The sequence below is a fragment of the Gorilla gorilla genome, chromosome X (genome assembly GCF_029281585.2).
Source record: "Gorilla gorilla gorilla isolate KB3781 chromosome X, NHGRI_mGorGor1-v2.1_pri, whole genome shotgun sequence".
Lineage (NCBI taxonomy): Eukaryota > Metazoa > Chordata > Mammalia > Primates > Hominidae > Gorilla > Gorilla gorilla.
The window spans coordinates 12,695,280-12,722,908 of record NC_073247.2 but is presented as its reverse complement, the minus strand read 5'-3'; the positions used below and the strand labels follow the sequence as shown (position 1 = coordinate 12,722,908).

The window sequence follows — 27,629 nt, the reverse complement described above, 5'->3', positions numbered from 1 at the left end:
TTATAAATAATTGATACCCTTGGTTTTAATGCCACGTCCTCTTCAACAGTTGTTGGTTGAAATGACACGTGATTCCAAGTGAGCTTTTCCAGATAAATTGCCCTGGAACTTCAGACTTTGTCGGGTGAATCAATGTGGAATTTCAGAATGGGCTGGAATGTCTAAGATGGGCATGTCCGATATTCAGCTCAGTGTGGGGAAACCGGTGGTGGCCAGGGCTGGTTGCAAGCTGAGTTGTAGGGGTGACAGTTCACCTGAGAAACAAAAAAACATGCAAGTCCTGGTTCATGAGGAGTGATTTCACAAATAGTGACCATGGAAGTCAATGTTGAAAAACAAATAGATTCAGGGCATAAGGGTGCAGGTTTGTTACGTGGATATATTGCCTAGTGGTGGGGATTGGCCTTCTATCCCCCAAACAGTGAACATAATACCAGATAGGTAATTTTTCCACCCTCATCCCCTCCCACCTTCCCCCTTTTTAAGGTGTCCTGTGTCTGTTAATGTCATTCTATAGGTCCATGTGTACCCATTTTTTTTAACTCCCACTTATAAGCGAGGACATGTGGCATTTGATTTTCTGTGTGAGTTATTTCACTTAGGATATTGACCTGCAGCTCCATTTATGTTGCTGCAAAAGATATAGTTTCATTCTTTTTTATAGATGCATAGTATTCCTTGGTGTGTGTATACCACATTTTCTTCATCCAGTGAACACTCAGGTTCATTCCATGATTTTGCTATTGTGAATTGTGCTGTAATAAAAATATAAGTGTAGGTGTCTATTCTGATAATTTCTTTCCTTTGGGTAGATAACCATTACTGGAGTTGCTGGGTCAAAGGGTAGATCTATTTTTAGTTCTCTGAGAAATCTACATACTGTTTTCTATAGAGATTGTACAATTTTACATTCTCACCAACAGTGTATAAGCAAGCGTTCCCTTCTTTGCATTCTCGCCAAGAGGTCAACGTTTTTCTACAAGACAAAAATGTAGATTGGTAGATGATAGATAGATCAATGACAGGTAGATGGAATACATAGATGATAGATAATAATAGGTAGGTAGATGATAAATGGAATAGATAGATGGAATAAATGGATAGATAGAATATAGTAATAAAATGCATCTACCTGAAAATAGAGAAGAAAAAGATTGTGGGACTTTCCACTCTATAACCCTGGGGCAAAGAAAATAGCATTAATGAAAAAGCAAAGAATGGGAAAGTAAAATTTTTTAGTCAGAACCACCCTTCCAGCAGAAAAGAATAGTGCAAGCAAAATATTAAGCATTTCATATGCATTTGTGTAGGCTATGGGAACTATTACAAAAAGGGGGATGTCGCATGTTTCAATGCTTTTTTTTCTTTTTCTCTTTTTTTTTTTTTTTTGAGACAGAGTCTCACTCTGTCGCCCAGGGTGGAGTGCAGTGAAGTGATCTTGGCTCACTGCAACCTCCGCTTTCTGGGTTCAATCTCCCAAATAGCTGGGATTATAGTCTCCTGCCGCCATGCCCGGCTAATTTTTTTTTTCTTTTTAATAGAGATGGGGTTTCACCATGTTGTCCAGGCTGGTCTTGAACTCCTAACCTCAAGTGATCACCTGCCTCAACCTCCCAAAGTGCAGAGATTACAGGTGTGAGCCGCCGTGCCCGGACTCAATACATTTTTAATATACACAGAGCTTTGCCACATTTTGGAGGGTTGCCTAGTATTGGAATTTCTGGATTTTTATTTTTTATATTTGTGTTTCTCCCTTTTAGTTTGATGTAATGCAACTCGGTAGATTTTCTTATTGAAATAAAATCTCAGGCTCTCTCCATTGCATAGGCTGAAGCAGGTATGACGTAGGACACTGGCTGGATTCAGACCCTTGAAGGAGGCCGGGCGCGGTGGCTCATGCCTGTAATCCCAGCACTTTAGGAGGCTGAGGCAGGCAGATCACTTGAGGTCAGGAGTTTGAGACCAGCCTGGCCAACATGGTGAAACCCCGTCTCTACCAAAAAAACGAAAAACAAAAATTAACCGACTGTGGTGGTGCGTGCCTGTAGTCCCAGCTACTTGGAAGGCTGAGGTAGGAGAATTGCTTGAACCCAGTAGGTCGTGGTGGCAGTGAGCCAAAATCGCACCACCGCACTCCAGCCTGGGCGACAGAGTGAGACTGTCTCAAAAAACAAAAACAAAACAAAAGCAGACCCTTGAAGGGTGAGCATTTTGCCGTGTTTCATTTGGCAGCTGGCTGTTCTGCTTCCTCCTAACATCTCAAAGGACACTGGATGGCCTGAGCTCCTGGGTACCCTGGGCTGCCCAGTTAGCATTCCCTGGGTGGTGAGAAAAATGCAAATTGTCTCTGCCCTGGAGCTTAAAGACTTCTCTCTGTAGGACCTCAGGAGGTCTTTTATCAAACTCTGTATTTGCAAGGCGGGAGGATTGCTTGAGCCCAGGAGTTGGAGACTAGCCTGGGCAACCTAGTGAGACTCTGTTTCTACAAAAATCAGCCTGGCAGGGTGGCACACACCTGTAGTCCCAGTTACTAGGGAGGCTGAGGAGGTAGGATCACTTGAGTCCAGGAGTTTGAGGTTGCTGTGAGCTGTGATTGCACCAGATTGCTCCATGGGGATGAGAGGAAATAGAGGGTGAACAGATCTCCTGCTACCGCACATGCCACTTTTGAATTCCCAGCTGGTGTTTGAAGGCTGTGCAAGGTGTTGGATTGCAGGATGATGGAGACCCAGATCATTGTGAATCCATGACCGTGTGGCCGTTTGCATCGACTCAGCCTTACTGCAGATACTAACCTTCATTACCCTCTCCAGCTATGCACTGGTTTTCTGCATACCACTTGGAATTTATGTTGGCTCTGAGTCATCCGACTCTCACATGAGAAAGAACCAAATAATGATGTGTTATTTTAAAAGAATGTGTCTGCATATGGCTTCTTATCTGCCAAGTGTTGCACCTTAGGCATTTATATTGAGAGTTTCAAGATCGTGCCACTGCACTCCAGCCTGGGTGACAGAGCGATACCTTGTCCCAAAAAAACAAAAACAAAAAAAAACAAGATAGGAGCAGACATTTCCAAACAGCTAAAATGTCCTCAAAGGGAGTTACTGATGTATTAGTCTGTTCTCAATGCTGCTAATAAACACATACCTAATACTGGGTAATTTATAAAGGAAAGAGGTTGAATGGATCCACAGTTCCACATGGCTGGGGAGGCCTCACAATCACGGCAGAAGGCAAAGGGGGAGCAAAGTCACGTCTTACATGGTGGTAGGCAGGAGAATATGTGCAGGGGAACTGCCCTTTATAAAACCATCTTCTGAGACTCATTCACTTATCACAAGAACAGCATGGGGAAAACCCACCCCCATAATTCAATTAGCTCCCACCAGTTCCCTTCCACCACATGTGAGGATTATTACAATTCAAGGTGAGATCTGGGTGGAGACACAGAGCCAAACCATATCAATTGATAATTAGCAGATTAAAGGGAAAAGGGCAAATCTGTTGACTAAGACGGCCTTCACGTTTCCCTCAGCTTGACTGAGTGTTACACAGTTTTCCTCCCGACCTCCTTGTCTATTTTTTAGTTTTACTTTTTTTGATACATAATTGATGCACATATGTTGGGGGTACATGTGATTACTCAATACACTCACAATTTGTAAAGATCACATCATTGTGATCAAGATATTCATCACCCTACATATTTGCCTTTTCGTTAAGCTAGAAACATTTAAATTCTTATCTTTAGCTATTTTGAAATGTACAATAGATAACTGTAAACTACAGTCACCCTGCTGATTTACTGAACAGTGGGTCTTATTTCTTTTATCAAACTCTGTATTTGCAAGGCGGGAGGATTGCTTGAGCCCAGGAGTTCGAGACCAGCCTGGGCAATCTAGTGAGACCCTGTCTCTACAAAAAATACAAAAATCGGCCTGGCATGGTGGCACGCACCTGTAGTCCCAGCTACTGGGGAGGCTGAGGTGGTAGGATCACTTGAGCTCAGGAGTTCCAGGTTACTCTGAGGTACGATTGTATCACTGTACTCCAGTCTGGGCAACAGAGCAGAATTCTGTCTCCAAAAAAACAAAAACCCCTACTTATTTGTACCCATTAATCAAACTATTTTTATGTCCCTTCCCAGCCTCTGGTAGCTACCAATCTACTCTCTATCTCCATGAGATCCAGGTTTTAAGCTCCCACATGTGAGTGAGAACACGCAGTATTTTTCTTCTGTGCCTGGCTTATTTCACTTAACATAATGACCTCCAGTTCCATCCATCAGGCCTCCTTTTTTCACGGAGGATTTATTTTAGGAAACTTGCAATTGTGAGTTCTTTCTCTACCTCTTTGAGAGGCAAATCTTCTCCCAAATTTTCTTCTAGCCTCTTCCTAGTTTTGCAACCCAGGAATGCCTTTCTCAAGACTTCAGAGCCATCCCTTTAAAATGCAATTATTGAAGGAGATGATACATCTGTGTCTCAGTTTTTGTAGAAGGGCAGATTCCTAGTTTTGAAAAATTCCAATGAGCCAACGCAGATAGCTTTACAGCATTTCCTAACCTCTTTCTGATGTCTCCAGTTCCTTCTCAGCATCTCACCCCGGCACTTAAAAACTCTCCAGCCTTTTGTTTCAACAAAGTTAAGCTCCTCTCTTCCGTATTGCAGTAGTCCTGACTGAGTCCTTCCTTGAAGGTTTAACTTGTCTGGTGCAATTTTTTCTTTGACAATGTCCAGATCAAATGATCCCATAAAAACATCGAGTGTGATTTTAGCCTGAGAAGGGGGAGGGTGAGAAGACAGATTGGGAGGCAGCTGTGTAGGCAGGGGACTTGGCCACTCCCTAAACCTCTCCCAGTCTCATCTGTAAATGGAGTGTATAGGCAGCAGTGCTTCTCCCCCAAGGCTGGGGCGATGGAATCAGTTAGACTATTGAGGGCATCTGCGTCAGGGTTAGTCCTCAGGGTATGGTGGCCAATGGGTTTCTTTTGGTTGACTGTTGACAATGCGTTTGTTGAACGGCAGCCTGCACTAGGCAACGCTGAAGCCACAGAAGACACCGTAGTGGGAAAACCAGCATGAGCCGCTGCCCCCAAGGAACCTCGAAGCCCAGGCAGAGGACCAGCCATCCCAGCCCGCAGGTAAAGTGTGTCACCTGTCAGGTGGGCTTGGGGTGAGCGGGTGGGGGAAGTGTGTGTGCAAAGGGGCTGTGAGTGTGTATGTGTGTGAGCACGAGTGTGATGGCTAGTGTGACTGCATGTGAGGGAGTGTGAACAAGCGTGCGAGGGTGTGTGTGCAAGTGCGTACGCATATGAGAATATGTGTCTGTGGATGAGTGCATTTGAAAGCCTGTGTGTGTGTGTGTGTGTGTGGTCATGAGGGCAAGTTAGTGACTGAATGTGCAGGATGTGTGAGTGTGCATGGAACACTGTGTGTGGCAAGTGTGTAGGCGTGTGAGGACAGGCAGAAGTGTGTCAGTGTTGTGATGGGAGTGTGAATGAGTGTGCAAAAAGGTGTGGAGTGAATGTGCATGGAAGTGTGTGTCAACTATGAAGGCATGTAGTGTGTCAGTGTGTGCAGTGCAAGCGTGTGTGGGAATGAGTGCTTGTGGGTGTGTCCATATCCAATGGGTATGTGTGAAAGCATGTAAAAGTGTGTGTAGTGTGATGGTGTGTGGATGTATCAGTGTGTATAAATGAGAGCATGTAAATGTGTATGTATGAGTGTTGAATGAGTGTATAAGTGAGTGTGCATATGTGAGGCTGTGCGTGTGAGTGTAACCATGAGGGTGTGAACGTGCTTAAGTGTATGTGCATGTGACAGTGCGAGTGTAGGCGTGTGATGCATGTGTGGGTGTGCCAGTGTATGAGTGTACATGGTGTGGATCTGAATGTGCACAGTGTAAAAGGCATGAGTGCAAGTGTGTGTGTATGTGAATGAGTGGCAGTGTGCATGCATGTGTGAGTGCACGCTCAGAAGCATGGATGGGTGCAAGCCTCCCCTACTAACTCCTGCTCCTTCCTGAGATCAAAAAAGTATGTGTTTTCTGTGTTTCAAAAATGTTTTAAAATTATGTACTGTATTTAATAGCTCTTATGACTACAGTGTTTTTCTCTCTGCTTAAAGCGCAGCAGGGGCTGGGCGCAGTGGCTCACACCTGTTTTCCCAGCACTTTGGGAGGCCAAGGCAAGTGGATCAGTTGAGATCAGGAGTTCAAGACCAGCCTGGACAACATGGTGAAACCCCATCTCTACTAAAAATACAAAAATTAGCCAGGCATGGTAGCGGGTGCCTGTAATCCCAGCTACTGGGGAGGCTGAGGCGGGAGAATCGCTTGAACTCGGGAGGCCGAGGTTGCAGTGAGCCGAGATTGCACCACTGCACTCCAGCCTGGGCGACAGAGCGAGACTCTATGCAAAAAACCCCAAAAAAATCCAATGTAGCTAAAAGCAGTTTGATGATAACAGTGACACTGAAATGAGAATTGTGTCAGAAAAACCACAAACAATAATGAAATGGCTCCTATATAACCCATCCCCAAAAACCCACGTAAAGAAGAAAACAGGGCTGGGTGTAGTGGTTCATGCCTATTGATAATTCCAGCACTTTGGGAGGCCCAGAAGGGAGGATTGCTTGAGCCTGGGAAATTGAGGCCACGGTGAGCTGTATTTGCACCGCTGTACTTCAGCCTGAGAGTCAGAGTGAAACCTTGTCTCAAAAGCAGAAAGACGAAAAGGGTACCTGAGGTATTAACTCTGATCATCAGTGAGTGGAAAGATTCTGGTATTCTGGTGCTTTCCATTTTCTTTTAGCTTATCTTCATTTTTGAGTTTTCTGGAAGAGCATTTATTGCTTTTTTTTCTTTTTGAGACGGAGTCTCCCTCTGTCGCCCAGGCTGGAGTGCAGTGGTATGATCTTGGCTCACTGCAACCTCCACTTCCTGGGTTCAAGCGATTTTCCTGCCTCAGCCTCCTGAGTAGCTGGGACTACAGGTACATGCCACCATGCCCGGCTAATTTTTTGTATTTTTTTTAGTAGAGACAGAGTTTCACCTCGTTAGCCAGGAGGATGGTCTTGATCTCCTGACCTTGTGATCCACCCGGCCTTGGCCTCCCAAAGTGCTGCGATTACAGACATGAGCCACCGTGACCGGTCGCATTTATTGCTTTAAGAAAAAAAAATTTCACTCGATGGGAAAAAGCTAAAATGAGGCTGACTAGGAAAATATCATTACTAAAAACATTCTCCTTCATTCATGGACTTTTTTTTTGAGACAGAGTCTCGTTCTGTCGCATATGCTGGAGTGCAGTGGTACAATCTCAGCTCACTGCAACCTTCGCCTCCCAGGTTCAAATGAATTCTTGTGCCTCAGCCTCCTGAATAACTGGAATTAGAGGCATGTACCACCATGCCCGGCTAATTTTTGTATTAGGGTTTTGTCATGTTGGCCAGGCTGGTCTTGAACCCCTGACCTCAAGTGATACACCTGCCTCAGCCTCCCAGAGTGCTGGGATTACAAGTGTAAGCCACTGCGCCTGGCCCTTGTTTTGGCTAACTCTGAGTGAAACTCTTTCTGCCATGGGAGATTGTACCTTACCATTGTTTATTTCCAGGGTCTCCTGAGAACACAGACCAGAATTACTGAGGTAATCTTGGCACATTTTCTTAACCATTTTATGCGACTTTCAAATTCCTTATATGTAGCTGGGAAAAAAGGCTTTGCTAGATGATCTTTTTCAACCTTTGTGAAGATAAAGATTAAGAAAAAAGTTTAACCCTGAGGCAAGGAAAATACAGAAGAAAACCTAAACAAAGTTTCAGTTCTCAGCCCCTGAGCAGCCACTCAGTGGTGGGTGTTTCCTTCACTCCCCAGTGAGCACCTACTGTGTGTTCCGTATGGCGCAGGGCAGGGAGGAGCAGGCCAAGAAACAAACAAGCCTTGGGGTCGGGGCCACAGAGGGCATGGTGAGCTCTCAGGACAGGGCGGGAAGGGAAGGCAGAAAGGCCCTGGGCACAGGCTGGGCTGTCAGCTCCAGAGGGGCGCACTGACCCTGCATCCATGGGAAGTGTGGGGCACAGGCAGTCTGGGCTGCAGCCTCAGAGCGGAGCAGAGCCCGGGGTGTAAGAGGCCGGCTAGGGCAAGTGGGCACCAGGAGAGCCCAGGCTGGCCATTATTTGTGGCTGCATTTCCATTTCCAAAAATGTATGATTTTTTCAGTTAATGGAGAAAAAGCACTGACAAAATTCAACACGCTTTCATGATTAAAAACACTCAGCAAACTAAGAATAGAGAAAACTACCTCAACATAATAAAAAGCCACATCACACTCAATGGTGAAAACTGAAAGCTTTTCCTCTAAAATTAGGAACGAGACAAGGATGTCTGCATTCATTACTTCTATACAACACAGTGCTAGAAGTTCTAACCGGCACACTTAGGCAAGAAAAAGAAATAAAAGGCATCAAAATTGAAAAGAAAGAAGTAAAATTATCTCTATTTGCAGATAGGATCTTATAAGTAGAAATGCCTAAAGAGCGTGTGTGCACACACACACGTTAGAACTAATAAATGAGGCCAGGCATGGTGGCTTGTGCCTATAATCCCAGCACTTTGGGAGGCAGAGGTGTGCAGATCACTTGAGGTCAGGAGTTCGAGACCAGCCTCACCAACATGGCAAAACCTGGCAAAACCCCATCTCTATAAAAAAATACAAAAATTAACCAGGCATGGTGGTGGGCACCTGTGGTCCCAGCTACTTGGGAGGCTGAGGCACAAGAATCACTTGAACCCTGAAGGCAGAGGTTGCAGTGAGCCAAGATTGTGCCACTGCACTCCAGCCTGGGCGACAGAGCAAGAGAGCGAGACTCTCTTTTTTCTTTTTTAAAAAAGAATTAAAAAAAAAAACTAATAAATGAAATCAGCAATGTAGTAGCATACAAGGTAAATACACAGGCCAGGTGTGGTGGCTCACACCTGTAATCCCAGCACTTTGGGAGGCCAAGGTGAATGGATCACTTGAGGTCAAGAGTTCAAGACCAGCCTGGCCAACGTGGTGAAACCCCGTTTCCGCTAAAAATATAGAAAATTACTGGTGGTACGTGACTGTAGTCCCAGCTACTCGGGAGGTTGAGGCAGGAGAATCACTTGAACCTGGGAGGTGGAGGTTGTAGTGAACTCAGACTGCGCCACTGTACTCCAGCCTGGGCGACAGAGTGAGACTGAAAAAAAAAGTCAACACACAAAAATCAGCTGCATTTCTAAATACTAACAAACAATGAACAGTCTGAAAAGGAACTAAAGAAAATGAAAATTCCACTTAAAATCTAGCAATCCTACTTCTGGATATATACCCCAAAAAATTGAAAGGAGGGTCTCAAGGAGGTAATTGAACACCCGTGTTCACAGCAGCATTATTCATAATAGCTAAAACCAAGTGTCCACTGAGAGATGAATGAATAAGCAAAATGTGGTATGCACAGTGAAATTTTACTCCGCCTTAAAGGACATTCAGACGCTTTCTACAACATGAACCTTGAGGATGCTGTGCTAGGTGAAATAAGCCAGTCACAGAAAGACAAATATTCTGTGATTCCACTTCTGTGAAGAAAGTAGCGTAGTCAAAATCATAGAGAGAGAAAGTAGAACAGTGGCTGCCAGGGTTGGGGAAAAAGGGAATGGAGAGTTGGTGTTCATGGGGACAGTTTTAGTCCCCCCCACCCCACCCCGCTTACCCCAACTTGAAGCTCAGAGTTTTAGTTGTACAAGATGAAAAGAGTCCTGGAGATGTGTGGGGGTGATGGCTGTACCACATCGTGAATGTATTTAGCGCCCCTGAACCACACACTTACATATGGCTAAGATGGTAAATGTTATGCTATGTATATTTTACTACAATAAAATATGTTGGAAAAAAATTTTTGATGTGATAATGCAAACTTACAGTGACTCACACCTGCTTTATCGGGAGTTTCAGAAGGGGCAGGAGGGAGAGGACACGCTAAGCAGCCAGAGGCTATTGACGCACCAGAAGCATCCCCAGGGACTGCCTTTCTCAACATCACCCTCTGTAATGGCAGCGTCAGCCAAGAGTGCACTGCCATTGGTTTTACTGACCAAACCTAAAGAAACGGCTGCGTTCCCATCAGATTTGCTCACTAAATCATGCCGACACACAGACATGCATCTTCCAGCCTGTTCGGCAGCAGTGCAGACAACATGAGGGGTCTCAGATCCTCCACTAGAATGATTCTGGTTCTGCCTGAGCCTTCGCCTGAGTCCCCATCAGACATTGTAAAGGTCAACTGAAGGATGATGGGCAGGCAGAGGCAGGAATAAGGACTGATACGGTTTGAATCTGTCCCCACCCAATCTCTCACTGGTTTAGCACCATCCCCTTGGTGCTGTTCTCATGATAGCTGGTTGTTTAAAAGTGTGTGGCACCTGCCGGGCACGGTGGCTCACGCCTGTAATCCCAGCACTTTGGAAGGCTGAGGTGGGTGGATCATGAGGTCAGGAGATCGAGACCATCCTGGCTAACACGATGAAACCCCGTATCTACTAAAAATAGAAAAAATTGCCAGGCGTGGTGGCGGGCGCCTGTAGTCCCAGCTACTCGGGAGGCTGAGGCAGGAGAATGGCGTGAAACCAGGAGGCGGAGCTTGCAGTGAGCCGAGATCACGCCACTGTACTCCAGCCTGGGCTACAGAGCGAGACTCCGTCTCAAAAAAAAAAAAAAAGAAAAAAAAAAGTGTGCAGCACCTACCCCGGCCCCTTGTCCCTGCTGTGGCCATGTGACATGCCTGCTCCCACTCTGCCTTCACCGTGACTGATTCTGAAGCATCCCCAGAAGCTGAGCAGATGCCAGCACCATGCTTCCTGTACAGCCTGTGGAACTGTGAGCCAACTAAACCTCTTTTCTTTATAAAATACCTGGTCTCAAGTATTTCTTTATAACAGTGTGAGAATGGCCGAAAACGACACCCAGATGCAAACATTACCTGCAGGCCACCGCGTGCTGACTCTCTCACCAAGCAGGAGCGGGCCCCTCCCTCACGCGGAGCCGCTGGCATGGACAGCCCCGGGAAGGTCAGGCTGAGCGTCCTTTCCTCTGCGCACCCCCGGAGGGTGCTCCCATTGGCTTTCTCAGACAGCACCATCTCAGGGTCCAGCTGGCCATGGCCTGGATTAAGTTTAAAATGCTGGGCCAGTCCCCACTTCCCTATATATGACTTTTTACAAGTCTGACACTTGAAGCTTTTGGGCCTCAGGGAGCAGCTTGATAAGTCAAAGAGCACCTGCCTCTCCCTCTGATCTTCTTCCACACTGAGTTCTGAATAATCATCAGAATCTGGCAGATGGCCGTCGGCCAAATCATCCCTTTTTATGAACTTAGCTTTAGCTTTATACTTGGCAGGTCGAGATACCTGTCTCAACGTGTCTTCACTTTTAACGATGGTTTTAGTTTCTCTGTATGTTTTGTATGCAAGTTGGAAATAAATAAACGTCCTGAACTGGATGAAACATGTTACAGTCGGCGAACTGGAGGCCGACAAAGGGGTCAACATGGTGCCCTGTCCATTTGGAGCCTTGGGGGCTGGGACTCTCTTTGCAGGGACCACCTAGAGGGCTGGCAGTGGTCTCTGTACAAACCCCTGAGCAGGAGGCCGATGTAGGAAACATGACTGTGGCTCGGTTCTCACGAGGGGCTGTACCCTGAGCAGCTGGGGGCTGGTGACGTGGAGTCCCACCAGGCGGGAATTCCCCCGGGGCGGCTGGCTCTGTCTTGCAGATTGGGGCTGGACTGTGGCCAGTAGGGACGTTGGCCGTTCCTGACCTTTTGTTTCTCCAGGCGTTACCTTGACACAAATGGCTTCTAGCTGCTTTCCTACAGAAAGACAAGAAAGGGAAAAGAAGCATTGTGCTTATCAACATGTCTGCAATTTTGCTCTCATAGTAAATCCACTACTGACATTTTTTCTAAATTACGTCTTACATATACAATTTATGTAACGTGTTTGTATTAACTGTTTTTCAGACCTTTCTGACCAGAAACCACAGTGATACAGGCCGGGCACGGTGGCTCACACCTGTAATCCCAGCACTTCGGGAGGCCAAGGTGGGCAGATCACTTGAGGTCAGGAGTTCAAGACCAGCCAGGCCAACATGGTGAAACCCCTTCTCTACTAAGGATACAAAACTTAGCAGGGTGTGGTGGTGCACACCTGTAATCTCAGCTACTTTGGAGGCTGAGGCATGAGAATCGCTTGAACCTGGGAGGACGAGGATGCAGTGAGCCAAGATCGCGCCACTGCACTCCAGCCTGGGTGACAGAGCGAGACTCCATCTCAAAAAACAAACAAAATGGCCGGGCACGGTGGCTCACGCCTGTAATCCCAGCACTGTGGGAGGCCGAATCACTTAAGGCCAGGAGTTCCAGACCAGCTTGGTCAACATGGTGAAACCCCATCTATACTAAAAATACAAAAGTTAGCCAGGTGTGGTGGCACATTCCTGTACTCCCAGCTACTTGGGAGGCTGAGGCAGGAGAATTGTTTGAGCCTGGGAGGCGGAGAGGCTGCAGTGAGCCGAGATTCTGCCACTGCACTCCAGCCTGGGTGACAGAGCTAGACTCAGTCTCAAAAACAAACAAAAAACAAAAACAGACCACGGTGACACATTTTACATTATGACCTAGTATGCATGTATATAAATATTTGCATACATAAATGAAAAGTTGATGGAACTACTTAGCATTCCTATGTAAATGCCTGCTGATTGTATCTATTCTTCATTTCTACATCACCTTTTTTTTTTGTTTTTTGGAGACGGTCTCACTCTGTCGCCCAGGCTGGAGTGCAGTGGCGCGATCTCAGCTCACGGCAACCTCCGCCTCCCAGGTTCGAGTGATTTTCCTGCTTCTGCCTCCTGTATAGCTGGGATTACAGGCACACGCCACCATGCCTGGCTAATTTTTGTATTTTCTGTAGAGACGGGGTTTCACCATGTTGGACAGGCTGGTGTCAAACTCCTGACCTCAAGTGACCCGCCCGCCTCGACCTCCCAAAGTGCTGGGATTACAGGTGTGAGCTACTGCACTGACCCTAATCTACATCACTTTAAAAAAAATACTAGTCATAATCCACTAAGTTGATTTCATGATGAATTAAGAGATAATAAGAGCCTTCTTAACAGTTTCACCCATGTGTTTTTGCTTGGAGTTTTTAGTACTCTAAAATCAGATGTAATTCATAATGTGGGACCACGTTTTTAAAAAAGTTTCTAATGAAATTCTAGAAGCCACAAAAAAGCCATAAAGAACAATGTTACCCAGGATCCTCCTGCCCAACCTGCATGCCCGTTTCTTCACCCTGTCCTGAATGTGCTGTTCAGCATTCTTATGCTTTTTAAATATTTACATGGCATATGCAGATATTTCTAAAAATATACAGTTCAGTTCTGAAATGCTTTAAAACTTTATGGAAATGATATCATCTCCTGCAACTTGATAGGGCTTTTTTCAGGTTTCTTTACTCCATTTTGCTTTGTGAATTTTACCCTCATTGACATGTGTAGCTCTCAGGGGTTGATTTTCTCTGCAGTATGAGTTTACCAATCTCCTATTGATGGATGGGTACTTTCCAACCTTCTGCTCTAAGGTCTGCTCTGAATCTCCACGGATGTATGTGTGTACATGTGTGAGTTTCTCCAGGGGCATGTATCTAGGAGTAGGGCTGAATATCTTTTTCTTTTCTTTTTTTTTTTTGAGAGAAGGTCTTGCTCTGTTGTCCAGGCTGGAGTGCAATGGCATGATCTCAGCTCACTGCAACCTGCGCTTCCCAGGTACAAGTGATTCTCCTGCCTTAGCCTCCCGGGTAGCTGGGATTACAGACACGTGCTACTACGCCTGGTTAATTTTTGTATTTTTAGTAGAGATAGGGTTTCACCATGTTGTCCAGGCTGGTCTCAAACTCCTGACCTCAAGTGATCTGCCCCACTCAGCCTCCCGAAGTGCTGGAATTACAGGCGTGAGCCACCGTGCCCGGCCGGACTGAATATCCTCAACAACTTTTTACAAATATATCTAACAAAATTTCAAATACATGTGCTTTTTGACCCAGTAATTCTACTTCCTGGATTCCAAAATTAAAAAAACTTAGATGGCCATAAAGATGTTACGTTCTATGAGGTTCAAGGCAGCACTGTCTGTAATAGCAAAACACCTACCAAAGGGGAGAACTACCTTCGACAACATCCCACAAATATTTATTGAGCACTGACCATGTGCATGAGACACTGCTACAGGTGTCAGAGAAACAGTTCTCATACAGCTTAGGGGAGAAGGTCAGGAAGCAAAAGAAACAAGGCTCCTGCCCTCACAGAGCAGAAATAATGAGCATTTTCCTCCAGGGAGAAAAAGAGGCAAACCTCGTCATCCAGAGCACGATTTCACAACCAACATTTGAGAACATAATCCTTTGACATGGGTGGCTGGAGGATGCCCAGCAGCATCTCTGCCTCTACCCACTAGATGCCAGTAGTGATCCCAAGTACTGACAAGATATTGCCAAGTGCCCCTTGTGGGGCAAAACTGCCCTCGGTTGAGAACCACTTATTTGGGACCACCAACTGGCCCTCTTTGGACTCAACCTTCTGGTGTGACCCTCAAACAGTAGAAAGTCAATAAAAATGTCAAACAGGACAGAATAAAGACCCTCACTGAGATCACGCTGGAGTGTGTCTCTCGTCTGTCTCTTGTTATACACTAGTACAAATAACAGAGGTCAAGTGTACCGAGGTGGCACCACAACCCTGGGAGTCCCCATTCCTGGGCTACTTGCAAATCAAATGACAACTAGATTGACTGTGCATATCCTTCAAGAACGATGTCTGTTTCATTTTACTACCAATCACATAGAATACCTCTCTAAGGGCCAAACACAAATCACACCTGTAGTAGCAGTGCTTTGGGATGCTGAGGCGGGAGGATTGCTTGAGGCCAGGAGTTCAGGGCCAGCCTGGGCAACAGAGCAAGACCCTGTCCCTACAAAACATTAAAAAACAAACAAAAACCCAAAACAAAAAGAGTCTCACTGTTGCCTAGGCTGGACTGCAGTGGTGCATTCTTGGCTCCCCGAAACCTCTGCCTCCCGAGTTCAAGCGATTTTCCGGACTTGGCCTCGCTAGTAGCTAGGATTGCAGGCATGCGCCACCGTGACTGGCTAATTTTTGTATTTTTAGTAGAGACGGGGTTTCATCACATTGGCCAGACTGGCCTCAAACTCCTGATCTCAGGTGATCCACCCGCCTCCGCCTCCCAAAGTGCTGGGATTCCAGGGGTGAGCCACCGAGCCCCGCCTACAAAACATTTTAAAATTAGGCTTGATGGTACATGCCTGTAGCCCCAGATACTCGGGAGGCTGAGGGGGAAGGATCGTTTGAATCTGGGAGTTTGAGGCTGTAGTGAGCCGTGATCAGTCCAGCCTGGGTGAGAATGCAACACCTTGTCTCAACAAAACCCCAAAACAACAACAAAATACATATACACACAGACACACAACCTAAACCCTATTGTTTCAGGATAACCACAGCAGCAAAACCGGCCTAATAATGTATTCATCCTCTATCCTGACTGGCTTACCCCGTGGGTATTACGCTTCATGCTTTCTTGTGTGTGTTTATTTCATTCGGCGAACATTTACTAAATATTTCTGGATGGAATACATACACACTAGCCAACTCCTAGCCTCACCCTTGAGATGGTGGGCAGTTTCCCTGCCATGCCTTAGTCCCCGCAGACCTGCTGAATCGATCTCCTGGGTCGGAGACCCGATCTGCCCTTTCAAAAGCTCCACTGACGATTTCGAAGGCAGACAAGTTTCCCTAAGGAATGCAGACAGGTGAGGCAGACGGGAAAAATGTCATCATGGTACAACAGGTGCAATAAAGAGGCAGAACAGCCCAGAAGCAGTGATCTCTGAGGGGCATTTTGAAGGCTGGGAATTTTTGCCAGGTAGGGCATTCTGAGTACAAAGAAAAATGTGTACATGCATGGATGCATGAAAAGGGGTTGGCATGTTGGATGGAACTGGACATTTCTGGGGGGTGGGAAGAGGGAAGATGGGGAGAGACAGGGGCCTCCATCTGACCCAAGTGTGTCCACTGGTCTGTGCTTCTGATCCACACCATCCCCCACAGCGAACCACTGGGCAGTCTGCTGTGGTTGTTGAAATGCACCCCACCACCTGCTCCAGAACCTGCCTCTCCTCTTCTGCATTTTCAACTCAGACTCACCCTTTCCAATCTAGTTCAGATACCACTTCTTCAACAAAGCTGCTTGTGATTTCCTCGGCCAGAAACAATCTCCCTTTCTCTAACTACATTTAGTTCTTCATCACTAGCTTTCAGGCCTTGATTAGAAGGTATCTGGGTCATGTTTTATCTCCTGTTAGTTCATCAGCTACTGAGGGGCAAAGTACACATCCGGTTTGACTTCGTGGCTTCCACGACACAGCTGGGGCTGAAAAAGTATTAGCAGAATGTGCTACAAAGGTACATTATTGGAGGTAGAATTTATACATCTCCATCAGATTAGCTACAGAATAAGTCCCATCATGCTGCCTGATCTAGACTAAGTTTGCTTTTACTTTATGAAAAGTATGTCATTTTTTGACTCCACTCCAAACCCAAAAAGCTGTGGCCACATTCAGCAGGGTGTGCTGGGGAGAATGAGGGCTCTGGAGAGCAGCCACACCTGAGGGATCTTGGACAAAGCCACTCAACTTCCCTGCAAAATGCTGGTACAAAAACACTACTGCGAGGTAAGCAACCCAGAACACTGCCCGGCACAGAGCAGAGGCTCTGCAGATGGCTATCCCGGGATGGCGTCTTGCAGCCTTCGGACCCAGACCACAGTCCAAAAAGGTCGAGTTACCGCAGGTCACACCTCTAGACAGTGTGGCATTTGGGCAGAATCATACTTGCCTTCCTAAACCTTAGCAAGACAACTCTCCACTCTTGATGATCAACTGGATACAACAACCCCAGGCAGCTAAAATCACGAGTGAAGTCGAAAAAACTCAGGAGTGAAGATCGCTGATTCTATTCGCTAACGCATCTCTTCTAGTGGAAAAAGCCCTCTTCTTTTGGCAATTTTGGGAAAAGACTAATTTTATTTACAGCGCCAGCAATGAAATGAGATGGAATTTTACAGACGCGGTGTAGGACCCCTGGAAGGACAATGAGAGTACCCAACCCAAAAGCATAGTATCTGTATGCAAAAACAGAGACAGAGACAGAGAGAGAGAGAGAGAAAATGCTGAGAAGCAGCAATGAAGAGAAGAAAATGCTGGGCCGTGGCACTTGCTGTGCCTGAGACCTGAAAAGCTCAGTTGGTTCCTTTTGATTCATTCAGGTCTCAGGGGCAGCGTCTGGCCTACGGGACCACCCACTCTAAAGCGGCCCCCTGTCCCTCCCAGAACCTGCCTGATGTTCGTTCTTCGAGTGTGTTGAAGGCCGCACCTCCTGCACTTAGGTGGGAGTGCGGGCAACCCCGTCTCTGGGTGCCCCACAGAGGCTGAACGAGTGGTCAAAGGCGTGTAAGAAGAGCTAGGCAGCACAGGGGAGCCCCGGGCAGGGCTGTGGAGGCAGAGAGGGCACGACGGCGTCCCAGGCAGAGGGCCCAGCGTGAGCATCGGCTCCTCAAGTGAGGCTCCTGGGGTGAAAACGCCAGGGTGGTGGCAGGTGGGGGCCGAACGCCGTCCCTAAGGGGCTCGGCTTCGGGACACCCTGAGTCTTGACTGGGGCCGGATACTGGCCACCCCGGCCAAGCAGCTGACCCCGCCGCGGGGCCTCGGCCCCCTCCGGGCCTCAGTTTCCCCACGTCCCTCCCGGAGCCTCACCTGGGGCGGCAGCAGGCGTGGCGGGCACGGGGGGCTCGGCGCCAGGGTCCCGCTGGAGGGCGGCCTGATGGGCCGCGGCGGCAGCAGCTGCGCCTTCGTCACCCGCTTCAGGACCTGCCGCAGCTGCTCGGGGCCCAGCGGGGCCACACGTGCAACGCTGCCCTGGCCCGGAGAAGCCTGGCCGCCGCATCCGCCACGGCGGCTGAAGCGGGGACTCCAACCTGGGTCGCTGGGCGACGACGTGCCTCACCTGGGAAAGCGGCGGGCTACGAGCGCCCCGCAGGCCAAGACACCTCGGAAGGCGACGCTGCCCGGCCGGGACAGCCGCCGCGGCCCCTAGGGCCGATCAGCACAGCGGACCCACCTTATTTTCTCATTGCCTGTCACGGATGTGTTTAACACTCACATGTCACCTCCTCCGGGAGCTGTCCCCGATCTCCCAGGCGGAGGTCTTTGAGGTTCCAAAGCCCCTGACCCAAAAGTTATCACATTCTTTGAGGTTCCAAAGCCCCCGGCCCACAAGTTATCACGTTATCCACGTGTTCTGACGTCATCGTGCACCCCAATCGGCGGAGGATCCTGCCTGGATACGCGGAGTCCTAGGTCCACCAGCAAACGTTTAGGTTTATAAATCTGAGAGGGGACCCAAAGTTTGCATTTTTAACAAGAGCGCTTCCCAACCCCCAAACTGTTCCCGTGTCACCCTACCGTCTCTCCCCTCACCCACCCAGGCTGCGTGTACCTTGAAGGGAGAGACGATATGTTACTCATTCGGTGCCCATTCCAGGCCCTGCCCAGAACGCACGCTCAAGGCGTGAAAGATGGATGGATGCACAGAAACCAATAAATGAACGGGTGAACAAATCAACGAACCCACCCTCTCCACATGTCCGTCCCATCCATCCAGCCCCAGTGCCCCGTCTTCCTCAGCCCGATCGCCTCTCTTACAGGGTCGAGGCTCTGTGCACCCTCCCCACCGAGTCTTGTAGCTGCAGGTGTGTACACACGTCCCAGTCCCAGTCCCCCTCCCCAGGGAGCGTAGGAGGTCCACTGGCCAACAAACACTTATTAAGCGCCTGGTGGGTGAGTCGCCATTCCCTCCCTGTGGGGTACCACGGGTCTAGCTGGCGAGAAGGAGGAAACCGGCATTTGCAGCACAATATGGAGAGCACCATGAAGCCAGGAAAGGTAAGGCTGCGGGGGGGGGGGGGGGGGGGGGGGGGCGGCAGGCTGGTGTCAGAGAAGGTTCTGGAACATCACCATCATCCTCATCAATACGTCGCATTCACGATGCTCCCTGCTATTTTTTAATGGTGAATTTCATACGATGGGTATCTTACCACATTTTTTTTTTTTAATTTTTAGACAGGGTCTCACTCTGTTGCCCAGGCTGGAGTGCAGTGGCGCCATCTCAGCTCGCTACAACCTCGACTTCCCGGGCTCAGGTGATCCTTCCACCTCAGCCTCTGGAGTAGCTCGGACTACAGGCATGCGCTACCATGCCCAGCTAGTTTTCGTTTTTTTTTTTTTTTTTTTTTTAATAGAGAGAGGATCTCACCATGTTGCCCGGGCTGGTCTCCAACTCCTGGGCTCAGATGATCCACTTGCCTAGGCCTCCCAAAGTGCTGGAATTACAGGCGTGAACCACTGCGCCTGGCCCGAGTCAATCTTTCCTAGTTCCTTCCCAAGAAGGGATTTATGACAACTGAGTTCTTTTGAGATCTTTTGGGAAGCTCTGCTTTTCAGCAGACAAGAAATTTCAGGAATTCAAATGCCTTCTGCTCAAAATAATTTTCACGCCACCGTGGCACATTCTAAACCCCTTCAAGTTCAGGAAACTTGAGGGCAGCAACCTCCACCGACTCCTCCGTGCTCTGTCCCTGCATCTAACCCGGCACGACTACTGCAAGATGTGACATCCAACTTGTTGCGTACAGGTTTCTATCTCAGGTGTCAGCCGACCCAGGCTCTCCTAACGTTGCTGATAGTAGCAGCAGCGCCATCAGCTGGCGTTTATTGAGAACTTTTACTACACCCTGGGCACTTACCAAGGTTTTAAGCCAGTAGTCCGTAGATTTTGAGCAGCTACTGATTTAGGTCAGAGTTAGTAGATGTTTCCACTGGAGAGTTTTCAAAAGCAGGTGGAGCCCCCTGCTGGATCGTGACAGAAGATGACACTGACCCTACACAACTGGCTTCGTTCAACGGAGCACACCTCACCACCCCGGAAACTTGAACCACCAGCGAGAAACTCATCCACTTGCTCTGGCTGCAAAATGCAGAACCAAGAGGAAGAAATGTGAAGCCTAAGATGTCTCTGAGAAGAAACGGGGGGTGGGGGGGAAGAGCAAGAGAAGGTTTCCAGAGGCTTCCACAACCAGAACGCCTCTCTAAAAACATGGCAGGCATCTACTGGCTGGTCACTTTCTCCACGTGGCTTGGGATTTGTGTCTCACTTACCGTTTTGCTCCCCGCCTAGAACGGTGCTGGGCATGCAGTAGCCCTACATACCATCTGTGGAATGCATTCATTGCAGACCTGGATTTTCAACCCTAAGACTTCCCCGCAAGGCGGCCAAGGGAACACGAGGCGGTGACATCTGGGAGCACCCGTCTTCACTGGGCGATTCCTCCAGGGGAGCCACAGCCTCAGGAAGCGCGGGGGCGGCAGGGGTGGGGGCTGAGGGCCGGAGATGTGGATCGCTTTGGATGTCCTGAGTGCCCTGCAGGTGGCGGAGGGTGCAGGGACTCGGGTGCGGAGACACCGCCCCAGCGCATGCCTGGTACCTCCCGCTCTCCCCAGCAGGCTGCCCTCGACAACCTCTGGGTGGGGAGACCAAGAGGTCCTGCAATTCGCTCCTACCCGCACGCCGCTCACAGTACCCGAAAGGCGCATTTTTCACAAACCGTTGTAGAAAGAGTTCATGGCGGGGTGGCGGCGGGGAAAAAAAAAAAAAAAAAGCTAACGCCGTGGCTGGTGCGGGAGTCGAGCCCGCGACCTCAGTGTTATCAGCACCACGCTCTAACCAACTGAGCTAACCGGCCGCCTGACGCCATGGTGCCCCTGGAGCGTATAAAAGGGCTCCACGTTTGCGCCCGTCCACGAGCGATTCCTCGCCAAGCCCGCGCGCCTCTGGCTGCCTTCCGCTTTGCCCCAGCCGCGGGGACTCCGGGGAGGAGCCACCGCCCCAGCGCTGGCCGGGTTTCTCCCGCTCCTCCCTGCCAGGCTGTCCTCGACAACCTCTGGGCCGAGTCCAAGAGATCCCGCAAGTCGCTCCTGCCCGCACGGGGCTTACAGAACCTGAAAGGCGCATTTTGAAAAAGAGTTGCAGAAACAGTTCATGGGGAAAAAACAAAGAAACAAACCAACAAATACTGGGACTAGGGCCGGTGTGGGGATCAAGCCCGTGACCATGGCGGTATCAGCACCACGCGCTCACCAACTGAGATAACCCACCGCCCGACCGTCTAGTGCTGCCCGAGCGTCTGAAAGGGCTCCACGTTCGCGCCGGCCCGCGACTGATGCCTTGCAGAGCCCGCGCCACTGGCTGCCTCCCCGCTTGGCCCCAGCTGCGACTTCTGACCGCCTCGCTGTCATCCCCATTGGGTGGATGCAGAAACTGAGACCTAGGAGACTTCAAGGAGAAGGGAGGCGGCTTCCTACAGGGAACCGCAGGCTTCCACAGGGAAAATGCAAATTGCACATGGGAGGCTTGGCTCTGCAGTGAGGCTTTCAAACATTCCCATTCAATGCTGGTTTTAACTCTGAGAATCCTGCGGCCTGGCAACTTCGTGTATCAAGAGCCTTTCAGCATGGTTAAATCTAGCTCAGAAAACCAAAGGCCAAAAGAACCACCGAATTCCCTATTGCCCAAAAAATAACGGCTGCAGGGGTCTCGACTTCCTTCTTGTCCATTTTTTTTTCCTTTCACTGTACACGTGTATTTCTATATATATACACGGAATCCTTGCGCCAGGAGTGGTGGCTCGTGCCTTTAATCCCAGCACTCCGGGATGAATAAATAAATGAATGGAATGGAAAGCCTTGCTTGAAAAAGTGTATTTTGTCTTCCTTTTTGCATTTAATAGTGTGTCATTAAGTATATCCCAAAATAATTGCAAATGTCATTTTCAATGATTCATTCAAAAAAAAAGAAAAGAAAAAAAATGAGACGGGGAAAGACAGAAATAGAGAAACAGAAAATGATATTGTTTGGCCATGTCCCCACTGAAATCTCAACTTGAATTTTATCTCCCAGAATTCCCTCATGCTGTGAGAGGGACCCAGGGGAAGTACCTGAATCATGGTGGCTGGTCTTTCCTGTGCTATTCTGGTGATAGTGAATAAGTCTCATGAGATCTCATGGGTTTATCAGGGTTTCTGCTTTTGCTTCCTCCTCATTTTCTCTTGCTGCCACCATGTATGAAGTGCCTTTCGCCCTCCGCCATAATTACGAGACTTCCTCAGCCTGTGGAACTGTCAGTCAAATTAAAGCTCCTTTTCTTCCCAGTCTTGGGTATGTCTGTATCAGCAGCGTAAAAACAGACTAATACAGTAAATTGGTACCGGGAGTGGGGCATTGCTGAAAAGATACCCAACAATGTCACAGCGACTTTGGAATTGGGTAATAGGCAGAGGTTGGAACAGTTTGGAGGCCTTAGAAGAAGGTAGGAAAATGTGGGAATGCTTGCAACTTCCTAGAGACTTGTTGAACGGCTTTGGCCAAAACGCTGATAGTGACATGACAATAAGGTCTAGGCTGAGGTGGTCTCAGATAGAGATGAGCAACTTCTTGGGAACTGGAGCAAAGGTGACTCTTATTACGTTTTAGCAAAGAGACTGGCGGCATTTTGCCTCTGCCCGAGAGATTTGTGGAACTTTGAACTTGAGAGAGATGACTTAGAATATGTAGCGGAAGAAATTTCTAAGCAGCAAATCATTCAAAATGTGACTTGGGTGCTGTTGAAAGCATTCTGTTTTAAAAGGGATACAGAGCATAAAAGTTTGAAAATCTGCAGCCCGATGATCCAGTAGAAAAGCAAAATCCATTTTTGGGGGGATAAATTCAAGCCAGCTGCAGAAATTTGCATAAGTAGGAAGGAGTCTAATGTCTCCAGGCCATGTCACAGACCTTCACAGCAGCCCCTCCCATCACAGGCCCAGGAGAAAAAAGTGGTTTTGTGGGCTGGGCCCAGGGTCTCTGTGCTGTGTGCAGCCTAGGGACTTGGTACCCTGGGTTCCAGCTGCTCCATCTGTGACTGAAAGGAGCCAACGCAGAGCTCAGGCTGTGGCTTCAGAGGGTGGAAGCCCCAAGCCTGGGCAGCTTCCATGTGGTGTTGAGCCTGCAGATGCACAGAAGTCAAGAATTGAGGTTTGAGCACCTCCGCCTAGATTTCAGAAGATGTATGGAAATGCCTGGATGTCCAGGCAAAAGTCTGTGGCAGGGGTGAGGCCCCCATGGAGAACCTCTGCTAGGGCAGTGCAGAAGGGAAATGTGGGGTTGGAGCCCCCACACAGAGTCCCTACTGGGGCACTGCCTAGTAGAGCTGTGAGAAGAGAGCCACTGTCGTCCAAACCCCAGAAAGGTAGCTCCACCAACAGCATGCACCATAGGCCTGGAAACACAACAGACACTCAACGTCAGCCTGTGAAAGCAGCAGGGAGGGATGTTGTACCCTGCAAAGCCACAGGCACAGAGCTGCCCAAGACCATAGGAATCCACCTCTTGCACCTGATGTGAGACCTGTAGTCAAAGGAGATCATTTTGGAGCTTAAAGATCTGACTGCCCCACTGGATTTTGGACTTGCACGGGCCCTATAACCCCTTTGTTTTGGCCTATTTCTCCCATTTGGAATGGCTGTATTTACCCAATACCTGTATCCCCATTGTATCTAAGAAGTAACTAGCTTGCTTTTGATTTTACAGGCTCATAGGTGGAAGGGACTTGCCTTGTCTGACTGTGGACGTTTAGGTTAATGCTGAAATGAGTTAAGACTTTGGGGGAACTGTTGGGAAGGCACAGTTAGTTTTGAAATGTGAGGACATGAGATTTGGAGGGGCCGGGGTGGAATTATACGGTTTGACTGTGTCCCCACTGAAATGTCAACTTGAATTGTATCTCCCAGAATACCCACGTGTTGCGGGAGGGACTCAGGGCGAGGTAACTGCAATCATAGGGGCGGGTCTTTCCCGTGCTATTCTCATGATAGTGAATAAGTCTCACGAGATCTGATGGGTTTTCAGGGGTTTCTGCTGTTGCTTCCTCCTCATTCTCTCTTGCTGCCACCATGTAAGAAGTACCTTTTGCCCTCTGCCATGATTATGGGACCTACCCAGCCATGTGGAACTGTAAGTCAAATTAAACCTCCTGGCCGGGCGTGGTGGCTTACACCTGTAATCTCAACACTTTGGGAGGCTGAGGTGGGTGGATCACCTGAGGTCAGGAGTTCCAGACCAGCCTGGCCAACATGGTGAAGCCCCGTCTCCACTAACAGTACAAAAATTAGCCAGGAGTTGGGGCACGCACCTGTAATCCCAGCTACTCAGGAGGCTGAGGCAGGAGAATTGCTTCAACCCGGGAGGCAGAGGTTGCAGTGAGCCTAGATCGCGCCACTGCACTTCAGCCTGGGCGACAGGAGCAAGACTCCGTCTCAGAAAAAAAAGAAATTCAACCTCCTTTTCTTCCAAGTCTAGGGTATGTCTTTATCAGCAGCGTAAAAACGACTAATACAGAGAGTAATGCATAAAGACACAGAAAGAGGGAGAGAGACAAAAAGAGAAAGAGAGAGAGAGAGAGAGAATGGGATAGGAGAAAGGGAGGGACAGGAGAAAAAGAGAGGGCCCTCTTCCCACTATCCTTCCAAAATCAGGGTTTCCTCATGACCCCTTCCTCAAGGCCTAGGTGCCAAAAAGGTCACTGAAGGAAGCAAAGTCCCCTCTTCCTCAGCAGGCCTGAAGGCTCCTGGGCTATGGCTGCTGGTCTTCCTAAGCCAGAAGCTATAACCCTGAGCCATTGGGCTTCCCAGCCTAGCTTCCTCCTGTCCAAAATGAGAGGACAAACAGGAGTCAGAGAGCCTGAGAAGTCCTGTCCCAGCAACACACCCCCCTAAGAAAGCACAGGCTGACCACTGACAACTGTTTAAATCCAGCGCCCACGTTGGGCTGGGATATTCTGACCCACTCAGGGCTGCCCCATAAACCAGCGCGTGGTCCGGATCCAAGCGCACCGAGAACTCGAAACCTCTCTGTCAAGCTGCCCATTGGGAGTTAAGTTCAAAGAGGACAAAGGAAACGAGATAAAGCGTCCAATACAAGAATTACCCATTTCAGACGCACAAGACGAAGCGCACAGGCGGTGTCAGGACATGTTAGGATCCGTCCCCAACTCCGCCGTCTTCATCCCCACAAAGCCACGGAACACCTGTACCCCGGAGCCCAGCTGCTCCTGCAGCCCCTGGAGAAATCTGTACATTCCCCGCCGAGGACCCTGCCGCTGGGCACACTGGGAGGCTGGCCCGAGGGACCCCGCGCCCGTGTCCCTGGGGCCGCTGCCTGGGAGAGCGCACGAGTTACCCCAGGCGAGGTGACCCACAGGAAGTTTGGTGACGTCGGATGGCCCAGGCCCCAGAGTGCTGTGTGTGCTAGGGGTGGAGGGTGGTCCCCGACAGGAGCTGTCGGCGTTCCAGGGAAGGCACCCGGTCGGTCGGGGGACTCGCCGGGGCTGGGGGGTGCGCTCTACTTCTCCGAGCGCCCCCCAGGGAGACCCAGGGCGCAGGGGCAGCCCCGCGCTGGGATCCCGAGCCGCAGCGGCGGGGCAGGGCCCTCCCCAGGAGGCCGGCACCCGGGGCCCTTTGTCCTACGACAGCGTCCCGGCCGCGCCGCGCGCCGCTGTGGGCCGAGTCCCCGCGCGCACTCACTCACCCACGGTGACCAGCGTGTCGAAGTCCTGAAGGCGGTTGGCAGGCGGCTCCGGCGACCGCGCCTCGGAGCTGGGGCAGAGCTCGGGCGCCCAGTCCGGGGTCTCCTCTGCCACGGCCGCCTGGGCCAGCCCGGGCGCCTCCATGGGGACGCACTCAGGTCCGGGGCGCCGGGCCGGGCCGGAGCGCTCGGGGAGCCGGGCTTCCGGCGACGCAGCCTCGGAGGGCGGCGCGGCGGCATCGACGGAGGCTCCCCATGCGCGCCATGCGGCTTGTGGAGGCCATCCTGCCCACCCGGCCCGGAGCCCGCAAGACGCCAATGAGCCTTCCGGTGCGCGCGCGGCCCGGCGCGGCTGACGGAGCGGCGGGGACAATGGCTGGGCGTCGCTCACGGCACGAGCAGCAACGGCCCCAGGTAGCAGCAGCCGCCGGCCTCGGGGGTCGGGCACGGAGCGCCGGGAGGCGGCGGGGAAGGCGGGGGCCGCGGCCCGGGCTTGTAGAGCCAAGCGGGGGCCCTGCGTATTCCCAGTCTCGCGCCCGCTGCCTCCTGCAGCTCGGTAGCAGCGTGCGCGTTGAAGAGGCGGGCGGAAGCCGCCTGGGCGAGGCCTAGGGGCTGGGGGCGTCGCCTTCGCACGCGCTCCGCCCCTGCCGCGACCCAGCCCAGGAGCCAGAGACTTGGGCGTGCCCCGCCACCGTGGGCAGGCGCGGCCCTGGGGAGGTGCTCACACCCCCTCCGCGCCCGAGGCGCCCCTCGGGTGGCACCCAGGACGACCTCTCACCGCGACCTACCGCCCCGACCCTCTTAGGCGCAGAGGCGCACAGGTCCAGACCCGGCTACTCAGGAGGGAGGAAACATTTTACAACCTATTCTCTCTTGTCTTTGAAGCCTGCTAGCTAAAAGCTTCATCTGCATAGTAAAACTTTGGTCTCCACCACCTCTTATCACAACCCAGACATTCCTTTCTGTGATCCCAGGTCTTCAGATAAACTCAACCAGCTGTCAACCAGAAAATGTTTAAATTCACCCACAGCCTGGAACCCCCTTTCCTCCACCCCCCCGCCCCCGCCCCCGCCCACCACTTCTACTTGTCTCTTTTCTGGACCAAACCAATGTATTTCTCAAATGTATTTGATTGCTGTCTCATGCCTTCCTAAAATGTATAAAACCAAACTGCACCCCAACCACCTTGGGCACATGTTCTCAGGACCTCCTGAGGGCTGTGTAATGGGCCATGATCAGTCGTATTTGGCTCAGAATAAATTTCTTCAAATATTTTACAGAGTTTGACTCTTTTTGTTGACACCTTTTCTTAGACAGCTACTACAAGATGTTCTTCAGAAAAAGGATGGTGCAAACTGAGAACAAGTAAGACGTGGATTCAGAAAGTTAGGAGATCTGGTGGAGGAGAGAAGTGCACTTGGTGGCCAGGGTGACAGCCATTCACCAGGTTCCATAGGCAAACAGTTCATGTTGGAGATGGGGTTCAAGAGATGCTAGACGGAGCCATCCAGGAAGAAAGAGCAGGAATGAATGGACAAAAAGTATGGGAGTTAGAAAAACTGATGAATTTAGGGGCACATGGTAGGCCTTTTGGAGCACTGGGATAAAATAGTTTCAGGCACTAAGTAAATTTTATATAAAAAGAAGGCAGCCCAGTGCAGTGGCTCATGCCTGTCATCTCAGCAACTCCAGAGGCTGAGCTGGGAGGATCACTTGAGCTCAGGAGTTTGAGGCTGCAGTGAGCTATAATTGCACCACTGCACTCCAGCCTTCTAGCTTGGGTGACAGACCCTGCCTCCAAAAAATAA

General features: G+C 49.8%; 1 non-coding gene and 1 pseudogene across 1 annotated transcript; both read right to left on the bottom strand.

Moving 5' to 3' along the window:
- LOC129530060 (nascent polypeptide-associated complex subunit alpha, muscle-specific form-like) lies at nucleotides 1–26,542 on the bottom strand (annotated as a pseudogene).
- TRNAI-GAU (transfer RNA isoleucine (anticodon GAU)) lies at nucleotides 20,874–20,947 on the bottom strand. Its single transcript has one exon. It is a non-coding gene; the product is annotated as a tRNA-Ile (tRNA).
- Nucleotides 26,543–27,629: the final 1,087 nt, after the last annotated feature.